Source organism: Polyodon spathula, chromosome 11 (assembly GCF_017654505.1).
Source record: "Polyodon spathula isolate WHYD16114869_AA chromosome 11, ASM1765450v1, whole genome shotgun sequence".
NCBI classification, from domain to species: Eukaryota; Metazoa; Chordata; class Actinopteri; order Acipenseriformes; family Polyodontidae; genus Polyodon; species Polyodon spathula.
The window spans coordinates 4,896,319-4,915,600 of record NC_054544.1 but is presented as its reverse complement, the minus strand read 5'-3'; positions in this window follow the sequence as shown (position 1 = coordinate 4,915,600).

Genomic DNA, 19,282 nt, shown 5'->3' with positions numbered 1-19,282 from the left:
ACAACAGCAGCTCCGAATGAAGCTCATATTTTTTTTATTTTACTCATTTTCTTCATTTGGTTTTTGTTCTCCTGAGTGGCATCATAATCCATTTTTTGGATTTCATGAGCAAAACAAAATATAAATATAAATAAATAAATAAATAAAAGAAATAACACCGACTGGCCCACCGGAGCAGTCAAATGAACATTCTTCCTAGGGTTGACGACCAATTAGTTTTCCTTCAAGAACACACATACTGAAAGGTTGACGTTTTAAAACATCTGATTTAAAAATATTAAGATTTGTTTTTCACTGTTTAAAAAATGAATGTTTGCCGCAGGGGTCATGGTTTTTATTAAGATATATTTGATCTGCTCTGCAGAAATACATTTAAAAAAAAATTATGAAAAACAATAAAAAGTTTCACAGAAAAGACGCCAAAAATGATTGCAGAAGGTTTCTTGTCAGGGCTTGTAATTACAATCAGCTTCGCGATGCAGGGTACAGGTAGCGGTGCTCCGAGCGACAAAGCTCCGGAAAACAGGACCTGAGGGCTTTGAAATCGAGAAACAGAGACAGGCTCAGAAAAGACTAAATATTTATATGAAGACTGACACCCCTGTCAGCTGAGAACATAACCGAAAAGCTTCTCAGAGCGGGGAAAGTGATATACACAGCGAGATCAGTGTCTAAACACACGAGAACATCATCGGGGATCTCACTTTCAAAGCACAGGTTTTCAGAGCAACCAATCAACGTTTTTCTGGAGTGGGGAAGTGAATGGAGGGTCCGGTTCCCCTTTAAATGGAACTCCTTACGTCATCAAAAGACCTTCAAAGACGTACACACGCGCTTTCAGGTGGGCAGGTTCAGTGAAGCGACGTTCGGAAATTTGTTTGCAGTGTGATGAGGTATTTATAGAAAATGCAATGATAGTCTTAAATAATACTACGTGTTAATGCTGGACCATTAAAACTCAATATTGTCTTACACAGTACGATAACGACACCGACGAACACACAGCAGTAAGAAATCCGTGTCCCTTGGTATTGCTGCATCTCTGCAATGAATTGACTTTCGCGTCTCTGGAGTTCCTCCCGGCTTTGGCCAACGGAATGCAGAATATTTCATAACACCGGCTCACCAAGAGACTGTGGTGAGCAGAAAAACACAGTCTATTGTTCTTTGTCAGACCAAGTTTATTTATTTCATGCAAACAGAACAGTTTGTACAGAAAATAAAAATTATCCTAATAAGCCGACCATAATACAAAACACACACACACACACACACACAAAATCGCATACTAACACAGAGACATACGGAATGACATACACACAATTGAAATACAAACACACACACAGAGACATACGGAATGACACACACACACAATTTGAATACAAACACAGAAAGACATGCGCAATGGCACACCCCCACCCACCTACCTACCCACCTACCTACCTACCTACCTACCTACCTACTCTGGCCATGGCGATCCCAGTCTCACTCTTTAAAAGCCTGATTTACCTTCAGATCTCTTTGCCTGTTCAGTGCTTTCTAAAGGTGGATGTTCCATCTGAAAGTTTCGGCATTAGACTGCGGTAGCGCCCATTAAGCTTTCTAACTGGTAGGTGAAAGCGCTGAGGTTTCTAATCAAGTTATTAGTGTTCATGTTGTTAATGCCCCTTACCCCCTCCACCCCCGTCTGCTCACCCCCTGGCCCTGGGAGATTACCTTGAACAGGCCCTGCTCATTTATTTTCCTTTCCAGTGACAGATAGACACGATCCAGATCAGGGGAAAGTAAATCAGCCACATCGCTCGGACCTATTTGCTGTTTTCTCATTAGTCATTCAGCAGGTAATTTCCACAGCTCGGCTCCTTGCTCGCTGTTCTTAGACAGACAGACAGACAGACAGGCAGGCAGGCAGGCAGGCAGGCAGGCAACAGACAGGCAGGCAAACAGACAGGCAGGCAGACAGACAGGCAGGCAGACAGGCAGACAGGCAGGCAGACAGGCAGGCAGGCAGGCAGGCAGGCAGGCAGGACAGGCACAGGCAGACAGACAGACAGGCAGGCATGCACAGGCAGACAGACAGACAGACAGACTGACCCAACCACCCCCCCACCCCCCCAGTCCCCCCCCCCCCCCCCCCCCCCCCCCCCCCACTTCCATATCCAGAAATAAAGGAGGGATACATAAGATATGGACAAAGTGAACGTGCACGTTATAGGGGTATTGCTGCCCTAAATACCCCCATAATGCTGCCCTAAATCATGTTCAGCAGCCACGACGTCTGATTTTATTGGCTGCTAAAAATGCTGCATATGTAAAAACTGGTGTTCACCTGCCGTTCTGGACACTCTATCAAATTTCCACTTTGCCATCATTAATCCATTATATTGAAATGCTTTCAAATGAGGAAAAGAGCATGGAATTGGATGGGATCTGAATACTAATTATTTTCACAATACTAATATATCACCCCCCAAATAGTACAATCAGCTTGTCATTAGATTTCTATTACTGTAACAGTGACGTTACAGACCACCAGGTGGCGCTATGCTTAGTGTACAAATCCCATGAGAATTAAAAGGTAAACAAAAACACGTTAAGGGGAGACTAATTCCCAATTCCCTCAAACATGCTGGTTGTTTCCAAGTGCGTCACCTTTTAAACTAAAGATTAAAGAAATGATAACAAAGAAAAATGCTGAGGTGTTCATAATGCTTTGTTTTCTTAATTCTCAATGGGAAAAGCTTAGGATTTGATAAGACATGTCTACAATCGTAGGAACCACTCCTCCAGTTGCAATGGATCTGGTACGGGCACTTCTCTGCACAGTAGTCTGTATCCGTGTGACAGGTCTCTGATGAGGTGGAGCAACGAAAGCTTTATCGTTTTAACCGCTCCCCAGTATTTGACAAAACAAATGTTTTTATGTTCTTAATATCAAACAAAAGCATTTGTCTCGCTGTGAGTTGGGTGTGTGAGCTGTGCCTCCCTCTTCAGAGCTGAAGAGCAGCGCTGTGAGCAGACAGACTCAGTAGCCAGGCTCACTCGCACTCAGCTATTTGCTAAACACCACTTTAGAAGATGATCTGTAATTAGCATCTAAAATGAACATTTTTAATGTGGCTTTTATAAATAAATAAATAAAAAAAGAATTCTTCAGGAAAACAAAGAGACTCTAGATATGCAAACGCACAAAAGCAACCCTCAACACATCGTTCCCAGGCAGTGGTTGCCGTCTCATTCTTCTTCTTCTTCTTCTTCTTCTTCTTCTTCTTCTTCTTCTTCTTCTTCTTCTTCTCTTTGCTGCTCAGGTAGTATTTCGTTCAATATGAGAGAGGGGGGAATATATGCAAATGTTGGCTAAGCTGTTTAATAGTTGTAAATATTTGAGATGTCATTTGTGTGCACATGTTTCCACAGAGGATAGGGCACCTGGAATCCCAGCCTACGTCCTGACCTCACTGTCTCTGGGGGATCCCCTCTTGCTCTCCCTCCTCCTGCACCTCTCCTCCGTCTGTTTGTCTTATCATTCCCATGTTGGTAAATAAAACTTGCTCAACATCTCACCGCTATTAAGCCTAAACGCTTGTGAAGTCCTGTGTAACTGTAGCACTGAAATGTTTAGGCTGTTAAATTGCCTATTTACAATCTTCAGTTTCATATTGATTATGTCTGCCGTTTTCTGTTTACTGAGGAAATAAATAACATGTGTTTTGCTCTTTTTTCTTCCTTTCTTTTTTCTCTACAAAGGTCCTATTTATCCAACAGTATTCTCCCACTTCATATAAACCCCTCATCTCCCCTCCCCTCCCCACTACACAGTCCTTTGTAATGTGGCCCTGGAGCCCACAGTCTGCCACTTCTAAACTTCTACAATGATCACAGCACCAAGGCAGTGGTGAGGGGAGGGAGGGGGAGGAGGGCTCACAAAGCTCTTTAAAAAAAAAAAAAGATCAACAATTGTGAAAGATTAATAACAAACACGCGCACACACACATGCGCGCGCGCGCACACACACACACACACACACACACACATGCACAGTTTGATAACCTCGCTGCTGTGGTTATGGCCTGGCTATGTCAGACACACCAAGTCTCACTCATTTTAGGAACTTTATTAGCAATAAGGCAATTGCGCTGCATTTTGATGGAGTATTCCCTAATCATCTCACTCATTCGGATGTGCTGACATCTCTGGTTTCAGCACCCAGTTCAGTGGGATCCTGTCCAAACTCACTGTGTGAGCCGGCAGTCCTGCTCTGTCTGGATGTGAACTATTCACGCTGCACACTGCAAGTCTGCATTTGGGCTTATAAAGTTTTCAACTTCATCTCACAAATGGGACAGAATCCATAACAGCAGCGCATCTCTCAGCACTGTACTGGCAGCGGCAGGGCTGGTAACTGGGGCATTAATTAGGGTTGTTGTCAGGTGTTTCATGTTCCCAGAACTGGGAAAGGAGATGAAACCAATCCCCCCGGCAAAGCCTGGCACAGCGCTCATCATCGCTTACATATATTCAGTGTGAGCATTCGCCCGAGCCTCAGAGCACAGTCAATATTTCTTCAAATCTATCTTTTCACATTCAGTTCCAAGTCCCCAACATTTTCTAGGGAAAAAACAGCCAAACAAACACACTGTGCTGGATTGTGTGACCAGGCGCTTATATGCTTGGTCTTTATTTCATGTTTAATCAATGTTTTTCTTTTCATCTGTTTTGTAAACCAGGCCTGGCTTTTAGAATGGGCAGTGGTGAGTGCTCAGGGCCTGCTCATGACTAATGAAAAAATACTGACAGTAGTCTCAACTTCAGCTGGGTGTGGACTGGAACGTGTCACGATTCAGTGTGTGCTTCACAGGAATTCAATAAGAAATCTGTAGCAAGCCCAGCTAGTGTAACTAATTCCATTTGCAGAACTGACAGCGTGAGACGTTTTACTTACACTTTCCTTAAAGTTCCCTTTCAACTGTGAAATGTTATCTAGCTCATGAGGAACATAGTTTATTACATGCATACTGTCTGTGTTAATGTAAACTCATTACAGGGGACATTTGAAATGTTGTTTCAAAGGTCACATTTCTGTATATTTTATCCTTTTCATTTAAAAAACTGTTTTAATGAATGACTGTCACAACATTAGAGGTGTGTTACTCTTGGTAGCCACTGCTGCACATTGCTGTGTTTGGGTTGCACACAGTGTAATCATTAGCATAGGGTGCAATGCAGGCATGCAGTTTTATAATCACTTACATTATAAAAAAAAATTGTCTGTACAGATTTGCATCATTGTTTCTTTGTTCCTTTTTAAAATTACTTATTGTAAAACAGATTTATGTTTATAACAATTATTTATTTAGAAAGGGCCCCTGTTTCTTACAAATATTTTATTTTAAAACGCAATAAGATTTAATAACGAGATCTAAATGTAGAAGGAGCAGAATTTATTTGATGAAGAAAATATATATATATATATATATATATATATATATATATATATATATATATATATATATATATATATATATATGGCTGCCGTTTGCTTCACAGCCACAGAAAATACAATTATATAATATATATATAATATATATATATATATATCCCTTTATACTGGCAACACATCATATTCACTGTGAGAATCAAGTAAAAAATATACAAAATTAAAACTCCAAAACATCATAATCTTAGGTTGACGTTTTCTTGCCTCTTCTTGACCTGAGTCCTAGTTATGTAGATTGAAAAGTCTTCCTGTCCGTCTGTAGTGAGCAGACTGCCGGCACTCTACTGGAGCCTGTGCTTTCTGAGCACTGTGTCCAAAAGGTGGTGATAGAGCCTTTGCAAACAGGAGTTTCCAAGTGTGGTGTACACTCTCCATAACCTCTCACCCTCCCTCTCTCTCTCATCCTCCCTCTCTTTCTCACTCTCTATACCTCCGAGGGAGACAAAATAATCCTGTGTCTGAATCTTCTGCACCTTGTGACACGGCACTGCATTCACAGGCATCAGGGGCCCCTACATGCATGCTGAGAACTACAGACAGGCATACAGACTCAATGCCACCAAGTTTGACTACTAGATTAGATAAACTAAGATAAAATATCGTCAGACAGTTCTCTTTTGTGTTTCTTGATTAATGGGAAGGAGCGAAACAGGGCCTGCAGCCGACAGCATCGTGAACACATGTTTACTTCTTCATAGGCTCTCAATAGGAAAAGCACAGGATGACCTGTACAATGCTGACTCGTTCTATAAAGTGTTAGCCCATTTCTCTGAAGAGTCTGTCAGCGCCGGGGTCTGTGTGCATGTAAACATTTCAGTCACATGTCGGAGAAGGCACAGGCAGACTTACACAGTTTTGGGGGGTCAGGAAATCAGGACACCCGGGGGACGGGGGTGGGGGGTGCTCCTTTAGGACCCCGGACCCTGCCCTCAGACTAAACGGAGCAGACAGACGCAGTATTTGGTGGGCAGCCTGGCCTCAGAACACGGCCCTCACTGCCGAGGGGGGTGTCAGTTCTTTCCCAGGCAGAGCGCACACACAGCACAGGTCCTGCTTGTCATTCTCACATCATTAGCTGGCCCGGTGGCCAGCATCCCTTTATTATTAGAGTCCGCCACCAGCAAAGAGGCTGCCGTTTGCTTCACAGCCACAGAAAATACAATTATAGAGAAATTACAGAGCAGGGAAAAAAATTGGCAATAGGGCAATTAAATTGGAGAATAAGCAATTATCTCCCTAAATATAGGAGCCGGTTGGTCTTGGTGGTTTTTACCCTGCTGAGTGAGTGCGTGGGGGTGAGTTGGGGAGGGGGGTGTTTGTTCGGGACTCTTTTAAAAAAAAAAAAGACAAAGACAGTAAATAATGTGGAAATGCAAATATGCTTTTCTTGAGAATGAAAGGCTAGGATTTCCCAGTCTGCTTTCACCCCGCGTTTTTAGGACCCTAATGTTATCATACACAATAATGCCCCCGAGACAGAGCGTGATCCTAGCATGTGTGTGTGTGTTTGCGGTGTGTGTGTGTGTTTGCAGTGTGTGTATTTGCAGTGCAGCAATTTTTGGTCTGAAACACATTTCCTGATTCAGCCTCTACAGGGGAATTGATTTCTCTATAAAGTTCCCCCACTGTAAAAGCATAGCAAAGTGTAATAAAGCACAGTGAAGGCATGGTAAAGCACAGGGAAGCATTGTAAAGCACAGTGAAGGCATGGTAAAGCATAGGGAAGCATTGTAAAGCACAGTGAAGGCATGGTAAAGCATAGGGAAGCATTGTAAAGCACAGTGAAGGCATGGTAAAGCATAGGGAAGCATTGTAAAGAACAGTGAAGGCATGGTAAAGCATAGGGAAGCATTGTAAAGCACAGTGAAGGCATGGTAAAGCATAGGGAAGCATTGTAAAGCACAGTGAAGGCATGGTAAAGCATAGGGAAGCATTGTAAAGCACAGTGAGGCATGGTAAAGCATAGGGAAGCATTGTAAAGCACAGTGAAGACATGGTAAAGCATAGGGAAGCATTGTAAAGCACAGTGAAGTATGGTAAAGCATAAGGAAGCATTGTAAAGCACAGTGAAGACATGGTAAAGCATAGGGAAGCATTGTAAAGCACAGTGAAGGCATGGTAAAGCATAGGGAAGCATTGTATAAAGAGGTATGATGAAGCATATTAAGAAAATGGCGAGGCACAGTAATCTTTTATAAATGCATGGTATAACCATGGGAAAAGCATGGGGAAAAAAACTGCAAGTTGAGCATGGTTAATTTCTATAAGGGACCCTGTAAGAGAACAGTTATGACTTGCAACACACAGAGTGAAAGCTGGAGGGGCTCATTGACTCTGTTGAAGTGCAATGACTGCAGGCACGGTCACACGCAACACAAAGCAGTATCTTGGGAATTGGCATCATTAAGATAACTGTCTCTTTATCATCACAGCCAAACATATATTATAAAACTTTGCACATGACCCTTTCTTCCCTGCTGCTATATATATATATATATACACACACACACACACACAGCTATGGCCAAAATTTTACTTCATAAAGTCAAATGAAACCTGTGGAATAATGTTACATTAACATATTGAATTGCACACTGCTTCGTAGTTTTCTATAAATTAACGAAAAACTGACAAAAATTGAAGAATGTTACATTTTGAAATCTAACATGAAACACTGTATTACTATTATGCCTTCTGCAATATCATTTTGCAGTTTCTTTGATTACATGATGCTAAATAAAAGATCTCAATTTTAAAGTTCTAGGTGATGCAAAACTTTTGGGCATAGCTGTTCTGTTTGTTTATTTGAGGTCTACTGTTAGGTATGATGGCATTGGCATTGGTGCTTAATGTGCAGTCCCAGATGCAGTAAAGATTTCACAGCTTCTCATGTTGTTGGGGGCTCAAGGATTCAATACTTGAAGGTTTCAGGATCTTGCAGTAATACTTGAACCCTAACTCAACTACCAGCATTTCAAAGTCATACCACAAATATTCTCCTCATTCTTGTCACAGCTAAAGTGGATCAGGTACACAGTGTCAATGGCTGAGGAAGCTCTGTTTGAATCACTTGGGTGTATGATGAACTGTGCAGGGGGTCACAGTCCTGTTCTGTATTCAAATCTTCAGAACAGGTTCATCATCATCATCATCATCATCATCAAAAGAAGAAGAATTCTTCCTCAGTGCTCGTGTGCTGAAGGGCTTGCGTGGATACTGAGAGATATGGAGGCGTAAAAGAAAAAAGGTTATTGCAATGAAAATAGAATTATTACCTCAATGCAGTAGGTTCCAACGGTCAATCGGCAGTGAACTTAGAGCACATAAAAATGTTCCGTTGCTGTCCCTGGGGTTGGCCTTGAGCATGACAGTGCAGGACACAGCACGTGACACAGACAGGGAATGTTAGCTTATACATTACTAGAAGAGGAAATACAAGCGGCTCATAAAGCAATGAGTTATTGCTTTTTAAACAGTAGCTCTCCCCTAAAAGTGTTTTTAATAAACGTATTCATCGTTAACAAAAGAGCAAAGTCTAGTGTGCCATATAAGCATCGCATGACACCACGAGTAGTGATGGAAATAATATTCTGTCACGTAAACAGAATATCATGTAACGTGTCTAGTAACATACATTACTAAGATGTGTGATATTTATTAGCACCCTGTAAAACTGTGTTAAAGACCAACCAAGTACCGGTATCCTTCAGTAAAAAGGCCTGCTTTGCACGTTTAAGCCGTTGCACTGTTTTAATACACGGTCAAAGACACAGGCAGGTGTTGGTGTTTCACTAACCCAAGGAACTTTGCTAACCAAATCGAGCAGGTCTGCTGGAGCTGCATTAACTCTCCTGTCATGTTTTGAGTCTCTGTTACCCCCCTCCGTAATATTGTATTACTTTTTCTAGGTTGGGGTCACAAACTTAATGTATAAACAGAAAATAAGAACAGCTCTTGTATATAAATATAATGCCTCGGGTCAATATGTAGCTTTGTGTGCATGAGGAAAATAAAATGCTTTCACTGGGTCTTTTATTATTATTAGATTTCTATTATGATGATGTTTGGAAATGGGCTATAAATTAGGATAAGCCATACTCTATGAGAAGAAGAAGAAGAAGAAGAAGAAGAAGAAGAAGAAGAAGAGAAGAAGAAGAAGAAGAAGAAGAAGAAGAATTTACGATTATACTGTATTTACAGTATAATCGTAAATCTCGAAAAACTACTCATTTCTAAATCTTTTGCAGTCATTTTTGTATTACTTTAGTATAAATACATGTTAATTTGGATTCATATGTTGTTTTTTTCTGAATTTATGTGAACGAAAAGACACACATTTGCCCGTTTTGCCATTGGAAATAGTGATATTTTGAAATATCACTGTCCTGGTCACAAAAGCAAAGTCTGTGGGGAATAATAGCCATTTTCTAAACTTTTGAGGCATAAGCAATTAGGAAATAACACTTACTACCCAGGAACAAAAATTGTGTTACATAGTGTAATAATAATAAAAAAGCTGGCCAAGCTGTAGAACTAGTAAATCATTCTGTTTACTGTGAATTTTGAAGCCTAGTTTAAAATAACAAAGATCAAAATATTGCAGCATCAGTAGCATCAATTGTAACACAGCTAGGAACAAGGTGAGTAACCTGTGTTTCATTAAAATTGAATGGAAGGCACATTGCACCAAGTATATTGAGGACGCTATACAACTATTATACATCATGATTAAAACATTTCTTCAATAAAATGCTTTTTTTAAATTTTTTTTTTTTTTTTTTTTTTTTTTTACAGTTGCAGTAAAATTTACTAAACTCCAGCTCCAGTGTTTACTGAGTTAAACCCTAACAAGGGCACTGTCAGTTATTGTAACAATGAAACACAAATAAAACAGCAGTACACAAGGTCACTGATTCCCACCCTGTAAGCAAACGACTTGTTGGTGTTCTTTACAAGCAATAAACCGGCTGTAATTTGATTTATTAACCTGAAAGCACTTTTTGTCAAAAAATATTGAGCAGTAAAAATTGCTATTATGGAATTTACACTTTGAACTGTCAATAAAAATAAAAAATAAAAAATAACAGTCGACTCTTTCATTTTTTGGCTAATAAAGATGAAGAGACTAAAACCCTGCCTGGGGTTATCAGTCACGTTGTTGCTGGTTATTGCTGTGAAAGCAAGCATGACTTCTCAAATTAATGAGGGGCAGCTTTCAGTAATGAGCTGTGGAGAGACGAGAACAGTGCAAAGCTCCAGTAGAACAACGCACTCGTGTCATACCTGTTCTGTGAACTCGCCGTGACCCTGCGTGCCCTGCTTGTGTCAGTGCCTCTGATGCGTGTGTAACAGGCAGTGCTGTGCTCTGCACTGCTGCTACGGATTCAAACCCCTCTTGGTGAAGGAGATTCAAATCTCTAAACCATGAATTCAGAAGAGCCCGGCTCTTTGCAGTGTGGTTTAGCTATTGGCTGTGGTGTGGAGGGTCCTGTTCCTCTGAGCCCTGCTAGTGAGATGAGATATCTGGGTATGAGTTAATAACTATCCCTCTATACAGCTCCAAGCTGTCTGGCACAACCAGGTACTGTAGATGGTTCAGCTACTCCATACATAATGAAAGTGTGCAGTCACCTTTTCCCCCATCTAAATGATGTCTCTCACTGCAGCCCTTCCTCATGTATCTCTGTGTGTGTGTGTGGACTCTAACCATGTCTCTCACTGCAGCCCTTCCTCATGTATCTGTGTGTGTGTGGACTCTAACCATGTCTCTCACTGCAGCCCTTCCTCATGTATCTCTATGTGTGTGTGTGGACTCTAACCATGTCTCTCACTGCAGCCCTTCCTCATGTATCTGTGTGTGTGTGGACTCTAACCATGTCTCTCACTGCAGCCCTTCCTCATGTATCTGTGTGTGTGTGGACTCTAACCATGTCTCTCACTGCAGCCCTTCCTCATGTATCTGTGTGTGTGAACTTTAAAAATACCTTTAAATCACAGGAAATCTGTCCCCAGTGTTGTGTGAAAGGTATTGCCTAAGTGTCCTTATTACTGCACCATATGCCCAGTACTGCTTATTAGACTCCAGAGTCGGCGTTCACTTACACTGGGATTCGACTGCCGCTAATCCAAGCTGGGGAAGAAGCAGGAGACCACGGTGTGGCTTTGTGTGTGTGACTGTTAAAAATACCTTTAAATCACAGGAAATCTGTCCCCAGTGTTGTGTGAAAGGTGTTGCCTAAGTGTCCTTATTACTGCACCATATGTGTTGTACTGCTTATTAGACTCCAGAGTCGGCGTTCACTTACACTGGGATTCGACTGCCGCTAATGTGTGCTGGGGAAGAAGTGTGTGTGTGTTTGTGTGAGTGTTGTGTGTGTGAGTGTGTGTGTGTGTCAGTGTGTATTTGTGTGTTTGTGTGTGTGAGTGTGTGTGTGTGTGTGTGTGTGTGTGAGTGTGTATGTGTGTGTGTGTGTGTTTGTGTGAATGTGTGTGTGTGAGTGTGTGTATGTTATGTGTGTGTGTGTGTGTGTGTGTGTGTGTGTGTGTGTGTGTGTGTGTGTGTGTGTGTGTGTGTGTGTGTGTGTGTGTGTGTGTGTGTGTGTGTGTGTGTGTGTGTGAGTGTGTGTGTGTGTGTGTGTGTGTGTGTGTGTGTGTGCGCGCACGGGTGTGTGTGTGTGTGTGTGTGTGTAGAGAGAGTGTTTGTGTGTGTGTGTGTGTGTGTGTTAGCCTGACACCTGCTGCCTGAATCTTGTTTTTCTATAATAATTCTATCCCTTAACACATGAACTGGAAACAAACATCCTAATGGTATCTTTATGTCTCCGCCCGGGGACTGGTGATGGGCTTCCAAGGAGTTTGGAAGAGCAGTTTAATTAAGAGTGTGCTCAATTTCTTGGAACACAAAGTGGCTCAATAATTAAGTGTGATGAGAGCAGATGCTGCACTAATGACAACCTGTTACTGCTCAAGCACATCATTAGCTTCTCTACAGAGTGTGTTTAATACACCCCTCTCCACAGCTCCGCTCTGTTACAAGAAAAGCACAAGATTGGAGCGGGTTACTCTGGGATCCACTCTGATCCAGAGCAGATCTGCTTCCCTATGTAGTTCTTCTAAAGTGTTTGACGCTGGATTGATTGAGAACCCATGCCCAGACCCGATATGAGAAAGCGAATCACAGTTTAACACAGTTTGGATCTGCAGCTAATGTAATAGCAATGATCTCATGCCTCTCTCCTAGCTCTAGCAATGCTCATTGCACAGCTTCAACTGGTAAAGGTAATGCCGTGCTGGGGAGTATTGCTTTTATGCAGTCAATAAAATAGGAATTTACAGGACCAGTTTAGTAACGATAATGGCAGGGAGAAGGAGAAGAAAAGAAGGAGAGGAAAAGAAGAGGAAGAAAGAAGATGACAGTGGAATCATTGCGACCCCCAAAGGGAGTTAGTAAAATGGTCTAAATATCATATATATAAATATAAAGAGAGAGGTCCTAAAAGATGTAAGAAGAAAGACAGGAGTCTAAATTAGTTTGCCATAATATTAATAATGTCTTTTATCATTGTAAATCTGCACAGTAATTGTACAGTTTTCCCACCCATGCTTTTTCCATGGTTACACTGAGCATTTACTATAGTTTACCATGGTTTGACATGTTTTTTTAAATATGCTTTACCTTACCTCTCTATGCTTTGCAATGCTTACCTGTACTTCACCATAACTTCTCTATGCTTTATGACACTTTGCTATGATTTTACTTCTTTCTATAATTGTGGAGCCACAGACAGACAGCCTGGGCACTGCTCTCCCTGGTAGAAGCAGAGTGCTCCAGTCTGACGCGGAGCCTGTGCAGGGTGTTCTCCTATCTCTGTGTCTGGGGGGCGATGGAGGGGAATAAGGGAAGGCTGGTATCTGTCTGGTTGGCCGGGTGCTCAAGGCCTCCAGCTATCTCCTTGCAAGGAGATGTGTGTGAGTGTGTGAGTGTGTCCTGGAGCCAGGCAGAGAGCCTTGTGGGATAGTTCCACAGCACGGTGGTGAAGTGAAGCTGAAACCTCATCCATAACCTAATGATGCATTTATTTCCAGATGTGCATCCCTGTGTGGCTCACTGTGAACTGAGTCAAGGTGTAGCCTGATAACGGGCTTCTCATGTAAAGTGAATCAGAATGCATTTGTTAAATAGACTGTGAAAAGAAAGTGTTGTTTAATCCCGGCTGAGAGCATCTCAAATCTAATTCTTATCAACTCAGCACGTTTTATAATCTGTGGTATGCAAGTTATGGCATCTGTCTTTACTTAGATCAATATTTTATTAATATGCACATATACTGTATGTGTCTCTTACTTAGGGTGCATGCCTTTCTGTGTTATTTATTTTTTATTTTCTATTTTATTTTTGTCTATTTTGTAACTTTTTGTAGTTGAACAAAAAAAAAAGAATTAACATAAAATTATAAATTTAATCCTAATTCATAAAAGAATGTCAGAATTGCATTTTTCCCCTCATAGTAACGCACATGCAGCTGTTTATTAAGAAAATGTATTTAAAAGAGGATCGGTGACAATGCTTCTAGACCAACCTACATGACCTTGAGCATCCTCAGAGATCATTGGTCTAAACTTTTTTCCACTTAGTCTTATTAATTTGATGTCAAATATCCCTCTTCAAGTGACATTGTAATGGGTCTCCTCCTCGTGGCAGGTCAGTTAATAATTCTTAAGAGGGGCATCTTTGACCAGTCCGGTTTGGGGTTCACATCCAGCCCTTGCCTCTCCATTCAATAGGCTAAGATGCCAAAGCTTTACAACATGCAGTGCAAAATCACATGCCATTTAGAGCAAAATGAAAACATGAAGCAAGTGTAATTACAGTAAGGGTGATTATAGCTTCATTTCTGACCTTGATTAAATAAGCCATCATTACAGCGGAATGGAGATACCCTCTTAAGTCTTTCTCCACACAATTTCCAACGGTGTCTTCTGTTTCTGTGCTGTGCTTAATGTATAGACTGGAGGTTAACCTTAAATTAATGTGATTAGTCTGGTAGCTCTTTGCTGGACTGGCTCCAGGGACACAATGTATTTCTGCTAATACAGCAGCCAGAATTCAATACGGTCTCAGCAGTGTGTTGTAGTGGATAACTTACCCTTTTCACTATGTGCCTAAGCACTGAGTGGATTGAAGCCGGGTGCAGACCCCCAGGGCACAGGGGTCAGCCCCATTTGCATGTACCGCGACTGAGCAGCAGGGGTCAGCAGTGCTGATGTAAGAGTGTTCTTACAGTGCGTACACCTTGTTTCTGTCTCGCTGGTCTCATTACAGCATAACGTTATTCCTTTCACAAGAAGCGAGCTAACCGGACACAGGAATAAATACATTCTGCTGCACTGCTTCCTCTGTAATAAATCATAAGATTTATTTATGGGGGGAAAAAAACTAAAAAACAAGCTTTGTCATACATTACTGTCCAACAATGTCTAGATCAGGCCTGACAGAGAGACCCGCCAAATAAACAGCTCTTGTGTGTGTGTGTTTATTTCATCTTTTTTTACTAAATAAAATAAAGTGCTGTCATGACGAGTGCCCCTGTGAAGTTGTGATTTACAGGATTTTATTTGGCAGTCTGCCACCTTTATTTTTCATTTATCAGCCTCGCAGGACCATTTGAGAAAGTGGAAAAGCATGTCGCTGAAGGAAGCGTTTGTTTATAGCTGAGCTGAGAGTGTCATACAAACACAAACACAGTGAAGGATCTGTGTGTGTCTACATGTGTGTGTGCATGTCTGTGTGTGTCTGTGTGTTTACGTGTGTGTGTATGTGTGTGCGGCTGTGTGTGTGAAGGTATGTCTGTGTGTGTGAGTCTGTGTGTCCCTCACTCTTTACATTATTAAAATAGACTGGATTATTTGTATATGTGTGTGTGTGTGTGTGTCTGGGGTGGGAGGTACTGGTACTGTATACACTGTATCTAGATCTACCAGTTTATACAGTAATGCAATAAAAGCCCTCTATTCTCTCTGCCAGAGGGACTAAGTACAATGGAATAAAATATAGCTGATCTCATTTCAAATAAAGCACCCTGGGGGTACTAGCTGTACTTAAACCCTTACAAGACAACTCACGTCACATCCTGATTGGCTACAGTTTGTCAGATGGCCAAAAATGGTTAACGCTTTAGCCCAATAGTTGCTTCAATGGTCAAAAGTCAAATAACTCTTTCCCTCTGATGTCACTTAGCGGGCAATAATCAAAAAGCTATTGCCCCATTACATCACTGGTTTAATAAAACAGATTGATTGGGTTTAAAAACTAACCTCCAGTGGACAATATAACCTGCAGACTGTCACTCCTATAAGCTAGGGAACTTGCTGGGTTATACAGGGAACACAATAACAAACACGCAGCCCCAGACAGAGACACTGGCTTTAGGTTGCGAGGGATCCTCTCGGGTAGAAGCAGGGTGAAGCAGCTTGTTTATGTGAATAATTAGCACTGATGATGTCAACGATAAGGATCTCTTTCAAGTTTCTCCAGAGCCACACAAACAGGGCATCTGTGCACATTTTTGTTTGGTAAACATTAACAGCAAATTGAGCCTATTAAATACAGAAAAATATAGATAATTAAATAGAATATATTCTCAAAACCATGTGATTGCCTGCTTTACAAAACATATCATATACAGTAAGCTACTTGTTGGTCTAAATATATACTTAGCCAAAGGAAAATGCAGAGTGCTTTTTTTTTGCCCATAAAACCACTGAACCAAATTTACAGGCTACAGCATAAAAAATGATGAAGTGAAGATCGGAGCAAAATCAAACCAATGATCATGTTGACATGTGTGGAGAGTAACAGACGGACACCATGTGGTGCGCGTCAGACGGACACTGTGTGGAGCGTGATAGAAGGACACCGCGTGGAGAGCAACAGACGGACACTGTGTGGAGAGAGACAGACGGACACCGTGTGGAGAGTGACAGATGGACACCGCATGGAGAGCAACAGACAGACACCGCGTGGAGAGCGACAGACGGACATTGTGTGGAGAGCGACAGACGGACACTGTGTGGAGCGCGACAGACACCGCGTGGAGAGTGACAGACGGACACTGTGTGGAGCGACAGACACCGCGTGGAGAGTGACAGACGGACACCATGTGGAGAGTGACAGACGGACACTGCGTGGAGAGTGACAGATGGACACTGCGTGGAGAATGACAGACGGACACTGCGTGGAGAGTGACAGACGGACACTGTGTGGAGAGAGACAGACGGACACCGCGTGGAGCATGATAGCTGGACACCGCGTGGAGTGCGACAGAGACATTTTTTGAATGAGAACCCTAAAAACGAATACTCCATAACTTACACAGAGCAATGCTTGAGTTACAGCACTACAGTATGATGAAAACTTTAACTACAGAAACTCAACCAACTGAAACCCATTTCCAAGCATGCCCATGGAAGTGCAACGTGAAAACACAGAAGAGATCTGCTAAAAACAGAAGCAGCTCTGCCCTGAGCACCCCCCTGCTACTGAGCCCTGCGTGAGGCAGGACACCGCAGAACAGCTTCAATTACAATTCAAAAAGAACAGCACTCCCAAAGAAAAAATAAAGAGAGAGACAACTTAGTAATCAAGTGGAAACTCAAAGGCTGAAATAAGAGAAAAAAACTAACAAGCAAACTCCAATTAACTTTATTGTCGGCCCTAATTCAATTTGTAACTCTAATTGAAATGAAGTCACTTAGCATGCGGAATAAAGTTTGCACCATGGAGCACTGCAGATGCATTCCATCAATACAATGAAATATTAAACTGGTAGATTTATTAATAGCGGCAAACCCAGCACGCTAGCGGTTCTTGGAAGTGTGTGGGGCTGCAGGGATCCCCATACAGACACCTCACAGAGCTCAAGCAAATTTAGTTCCACCATACTGTATATGACCTATATCTGGCAGGGTATTTAGCAGAAAGCATTAAGAATGAATATTTAGTCTAATGCAGAATTAGTATTATGGCACCAAACAATTTATGCACCCAGAGCGTAGAAATCCTTCAGACTTTAGTAAGAATGCATTCCTGGGTTTATTCTCCTGCCAGACCTCATCTTTTCCTATCAAGGTGTGTTGCATTATTTAGCAAATCAGCTCCACTAACAAGTAAATAAAAGTTGCTGTGGTGTCTTGCTGGGCTCTGTTGTACAGCAGCTCCCGGCTCTGCTATCACACTCCCTCAAAGTCCAGTGTTTCAGCTCTTCGCTTTGCAGTCAGTGACCAAAACATCAGTTTCTATTGAAGAGACCTGCAGCTTTCATATGATATTCATCAAGACATGCATGTATCAGTTATTTTCATTTTCCCAGTTTGTATTGTGCATTTCTGGATAAATTGCACTCAGGTACCCTGCTCAGGTTTTTACAATATGTTCATTATAAAAAGCCTAACAAAAGCATCCATCCACAGGTTATGATCAATTAAACAGACCCCTATGATTTCAGAAAGAATAAAACAAAGACTAATAGGGAGGGGATCCAACCAGGAGGACAGTAACCTGAGGATAGAATTCTCTGAGTGGAGACAGACAGCTACTGTAACCCTGAAGCATTAGTAGAATAAGGGTGCAAAGCGAAGACAACAAATACTTGATGTTGTTTTCCAAAACTAAATCTGCAGTGACCTGAACCTTTTTATACAAATAAAATGAGTTTTTTTTTTTGTCAGGTCTGTCCTCTCTAATAATCATACTTGTGTGCTGTATTTATTTTGCATTGACGCGCTGCAATTTAAAGTTGCCGTCTGTGCTATTTCATTTTTACATTTTTTCCTCTCTTGTTAAAGTGACTGATTTGAGCATCCCTTGGCAGTCAGTCCCAGGGAATTATGGTCAGCAAATATTTGGCCTTTCAGTGATATATGGTTCAGATCCAGGCTTGGCAGCATGCATGCCTGCTAAATATAGAGGCCATAGAATGTGGGTAAATATATGTCTTTTTCGGTAATAAATGGGTGTTGCTGCCTAAATTGCAATCACACGAAACTCAAATGAAATATTTTTAAAAACAATCACATTCATTTAGCCGCGCAGGCAGTGAGGTTGAAAGTCTAGCTGCAGTTTTTCTTCTTTGCCCTGTTTTATGAACCGCTCTAGTTGTTTGTTTGTTTGCGGCAATTTAGCAGTTGTGTTGATGTCAGGGAAGTGACGCGGGGTAATGGTGCAGCTATTTGCCACGTCAAGCTCTCCCTCATTGGCAGTCCTGGGGAACGTTTCCTGATAACGGCTCCTCTTGTGAATCCAATACTGTTCTTTCGAGTGAAGGGCAAGGGCCTCCGATAGATCTTGATGTGTGCTTTCCAAAACGTTCCCTCACAAGTATTGTTTGCTTTCCAAGGTATAATTGGGAAACGTGACTTGTAATCCATCTGAAACTATTTGCTGATTTCTATACAATTGCATGTACTATTTTAGAGTTTTTATTTTGACTGCTGTCAACGTGAAGAGGCAAGATTGGAACCCAAGACTATCGGGATCTGCGTGGCAGAGCGACACCCTGGTCTCAATGGAATGAACACTTTTCTGTGATCGTGCCATCATTTACAATTTATGCAGGCCTCTGCCTGGTTAACTTCCTGATTACAGCAACAATGAAAATGAAAATCAATCTGGATCACACACTGAAACTGGCAGAAGGAAAAGAGAGAGAGGGGAGATGGAGAGAGAGAGAGAGATGAGATGGAGAGAGAGAGGGAGAGAGAAGGAGAAAAGGACAAAGAGCACTGAAG